Raw genomic sequence first — 4,821 nt, 5'->3', positions numbered from 1 at the left:
GATATGTTATCTGTGTCTTTGTAATCTCAAAACCAGATAAAATGAAGTTATGTTGAACTTAACACTGCCTTTTAAGTGCATTCAGAAAAATAAGGGGACTGCCTATTTCTTTGGAATAAATGCTTTGTATTAAAAGCATGTAAAAACATCAGCACGTGGTAAGCTAAACTAGTTGCCTAGTTTTTAACCAGTGTCTTACCTAGTTTGTGACCTGAATACTCGAGTAGCTGCTTCTCTCCATATATAATACTCTTAGCAATTATGCAGAGGCACGCTTATAGTCTCTTACTTCAAGAAGCAAGGTGCTATTAGCACATGAGTTTTGACAGCTGTAGTCCTAAAAAATAATTTACATCATTTAGATTTTTCCAAGTTTTGGTGAATAATGTGGAATAGTTTGGAAAGGAGGCACAAGAAGATTAATTATATATGTGCTGATTAATTTTTGGATTGGGAGTATTACACATTAATTTTACTTCAAATTCTGCTTTAAGTAACTGGGACTTGAATTTGGCTGCTTTGCACTAATTCAAATAATTACGTGAATGCTCAAGACTTCAGATATAGGAAAATTCCAAATGTACAGATAAGGAAAGGAAAGGCTAGTTTGTAAATTGCCCCTGGAATAAAACCTTTCCTAATGGAGTTTCTCTCTATGAATGTCAGCTCAGCATCTTATGCTTGAGACCCTCTCTGAGATAAGAAAGGAATTTTTCCTGAATAAGGAAATCAGGATCTGTGTTTTTGCATTCAATGTGCTGTGTATTTTGTTACTGTTTATGTTTTATTGCCCTTTGATGAAGATAATTCAAATAAATTTAACTCCTGCATACATTCTCCTCTTGAACAACAAGATATTTATCTTCATTATAAAAGAAACAGATTTCCAAAATTAAGGTAGTAAATAAGTGGTATTATAACCCTGAGGTGCCACGTGCTTCTTTTAAAGCTAGTGAGTGATTTGCCATCAGAATAAGAAAATACAAAACAACAAATCAAGCTCCAATGTGTAGCTGTTGTTATTAGCCCATTACCAAAATTAGTATTAATCAAGCATGCCTTAGCTGTCATCATCAATGATACTAAGGTCATTAAAAAAGTTGCTTCTTGTTCAGACAATTTCCAGAGAAGAATGTCAGTACTTCTGGTGAGCACGTTTGAAGTGGCAGCTGCTGGATTACTGACTCAACGCAGCGCATTAGAAAGTCGCCTCCTGATTTTTATCGCATGGCATTCTCTGAGGAAGACTTTCCACCCCTACACTTCCCTTTGCCTTGCACACACCTGCTTAAAAATGTTTAATGGATCTTTAATATCTCTCAATGGGTGTTATGCCAGTAAGCCATCCAGAGCGTGATTGATTTTTCATAGGTTCTGAATGTTTCCAGCTTTAAGATTTTAGTTTATTGTATGTTACGTGAAATATTTAGGAACTGAATGAATCATTCCCTGTACATTCCCTGTGTGTTTTGCACAGTGATTCCTGCAACCAAGCAACTCAGGTCTAGCTAAAGGAAGCCCCTATCAAAGTCTTCCACTGGTAAAACAGCACAGTGGGTCTCGGTCTCTCTGGATCCCATCTCCCTCCTGCTTTCGATGTCCTGTCGTAGCCTGGCTATATTCCAGCTGCATACATGTATGTTCAGTCCCATTCTTTGGTCTGCTCTGAACCCCTCCATTTTAAGTCTGCGATTCCCCCTTGAGTGCAATCATTCGCGCTGTCATTTGATGCATAAATATTCACACTTTAGTTCCAGCAAAGCCAGCCCTTACCCTGCTCAGCTCCTGCTCCACTCGCTCTTGCTGGCTGCAACACTGCACTTCTCACACGGCTGCTAGCCAGGGAAAACTCTGAGCCGGATCTCCTGGGTTTCTCATCCTTCACCCCAGTTTTGCCTTCTCTCTTCCCAGAGTGAGAGCGGCTGAGCTAATGGAGACCCTTCCACACTGGACACCGTGGATGTGATCTAGAATGGAACCGTTTTGAAGCATTTCCTTAAACATCTGTGGGTGTGAAATGGAATTATGGCAGGATGTCAGCATCCAAGTCTTTAAAAAGGCTTACGTCTTTTTAAATAATATAAAACTAAGTCTTAATATTATGCGCTAACACTTATGCACACACACACTGGAATGGAGCCCTTCTGATAGGTATTTTAGATATATTTTAAAAGTAATTATTACTGAGAAAAGCTGATGTCTGCTTCTTGGTGGTAGCTGGGAGAACGGAATATTAAACTCACTCAAGCTTCCTTTTTGCAACTTGCCTCTGAGAATTTTGTCATTTTTAAAAATCCCCACATTTGTCTTTACATATTTGGACTTGTGACTCTAAATGGAAAAATCTAGAGAGAGGACAACTTTAAAGGGGAGCAGGAGAGCAAATTTAAAACTTTTTTATTGTTTTAAGGTTCTTAATGAAAATTTTCCTCAAAAGACTTTGTAATTTAAAATGGAATTTTGATTAAGACAACATTTTTGGAAGCTAAACTACTTTGATCAGCAAATTTGGAAGGAGAGATTAAATTAAAAATCTTTGCCCTATTTTCTTCTATTTTCAATGTTAAAATCTTTGTTAAAATACTGGAGAGGCACTGATGTGTTCTAGTATTCCAGTATTAAGAAGCAGCTCTGCCTTTAGTAATTTAGAAAATACAATAAAAACTATTTTGCTTCACTGTAATATAACGTATTTGACATAACTGCAGAATATGCTGCAGTCCTACAATACACTAACAACATGGCATTTGAAGCAAAGGGAAAAAAAAAGTATTTAACGGGAAATTTTCAAAATACTTGTTCGGGTTTGGAATGCACTCCCTCTGTGAAATGCTGATATTTCCCCAGGAAGCTGAAGTTCTGAATTTCAACCTATTTTGGCTCTCCTGCGGCTGTCTCTTGCCTTTGATTTACTCCCAAGCTACAGCTGGAACCAGTGGGACCTGACCAGATCCAGACCGCGGTGGCTTTGCGCCACAACTGTTTTACTCGGATGAGTGACGTTTCTGCTGGTCCATCAATAGCGCCAACATCCACGCCCCACCTCACCAGCAGACAACCCGACTTGTTAAGTCCTTATACAGAAGTGAGAATGGGAGAAAATGAACAAATTGGAAAGAAATACCATGACTGTTCATGCTGAAGTGTAGCTGTAAACCCAGAAAAATAATCTGACATGAAGGGAGCAAAGTGTACCTGGAAAAACATCGCTCTGTCTCTGGTGGAACTTTTTCTTACCTAAATCACACTGGAAATCTGGCTCTTCTGTGACTCTGGTGTTTCTCAGATTTGAAATATACTGTGGAAGGTAAGGCAGGAAAGTAATTCTCAGACATTTATCTGGGAAAGAAGAAGAAACAGCTGCAGCAGCTTGTTACAGCTTTAGACTTAAATGGTGGGTTGATAGGAGAAAATAATCACTGGATCTCTTTGTGGTTGCAATGGAGGAGGAGTCTTCTGGTAGGAAAAAGTCTTGATGGGGCAAAGAGCAACTATTTGTACCTTTATATCTGTTTGGGGTTTTTTTTAATATCTCTAAAGCACCTCTTCTTGGGTAACTGTGTTAGCAGCCAGGGTGGTGTCTCCAAACGCCACTCACCAATCTCACTGTGCAATCTCTCCAACTGCACTCCAGCGAGCTGGATTTGGGGTTGTCAAAAGGTGGTAACGGGGGTTCCACCTCTTCTCTTTCAACTCCTTCTGCTGGATTTCCTGCACTGAGGCTGAACTCAGCATGTGCACAATGGGAAAGCAAAAACAAAAACCAACCATAATGTTGTGTCATTAATCTCATGAGAGCAGAGAAGAAGAGCATAGCACTCATGATCTGCTCATTTAGGGTGGCTTGGAACTCTCGGGAAATTAGGTGGCTTACTCTTAAGTTCTGCCTATCATTGACCCACGTTAATGTTGCTGAGGGTCCCTACGTTTTCAGACTAGTGAGAAATCCTTTTGGAGCAGACATTTCTTGGGCAGGCAGACCTAAGACACGTCCTTGGCCTACAGGAGGGCTGACCCCCAGACCTGTGTGCTGGACCCAGTCGGCACATGGTTGGCAATTGCAGAACGAAAGAGGGGCCCCGCGGGACTGGGGCTGGAGGAGAAGTCTCCCTGCTCCTGTCGACTTTGGGATCAGTTCTCCCACCTTGGTGTCAGCAAGGGCATTTTCAGCGCAAGATTAAGGATGTGTTCAAGAGTTGCTTGTTTGAGCCCCAGAGGCTGGCAGAGTGAATTTCTGAGAGGTTTTCGCTGCAGAAAGGTTTTGGCAATGCTCACTTGCGCTGGAGGCAGACCTGGAGACCTCAAGGCTGAAAGGTGGGCCGCGGTGCAAGGCCAACCCAGCACAGGGGCCTCCACCATGCTCCAAGGAGCTGCAGCTTCGTTGTTCTTTGTTCAGGAGGCTGAAGGACCATCCGTGGTGTGGGTGAAGCCCGTAATCGTGGCCTTGCAAATACTGACAGAGTAGCTTTGGTCAGAGTAACGCCTGGCAGAAGAAGGGAAACCCCAACCGAGGCAGCCAGCCCCGGGTAAGGGAAGTGTAGAGGCACAGAATCGGTTTTGCTGTTTACATTCGCCTCCCATGAAGCAGCCCATAGGTGGCCCCGCGGGGCTGCGGGTGCCCCGGGGGCAGGGAGGCCGGTGGGGCCGGGCCGGGGGCTCCTGCTCGGCCCCCTCAGCGCGGGAGGGGAAATACTCGTCTCGGAGCCCTGCGCTGGGACCGGCTCGCCCGGTTCCGGCCGCCCCCGAGGGGCAGCGGCTGCGGCGGCCGGGGCCGGGGCTGGGGCCGAAGCTGGGCTGGGGCCAGGCCGGGGCCGGGGCTGG

This window comes from Chlamydotis macqueenii, chromosome 2, assembly GCF_036417535.1.
Source record: "Chlamydotis macqueenii isolate bChlMac1 chromosome 2, bChlMac1.mat, whole genome shotgun sequence".
In the NCBI taxonomy this organism is placed as follows: Eukaryota; Metazoa; Chordata; class Aves; order Otidiformes; family Otididae; genus Chlamydotis; species Chlamydotis macqueenii.
This window is presented reverse-complemented; position numbering follows the sequence as displayed.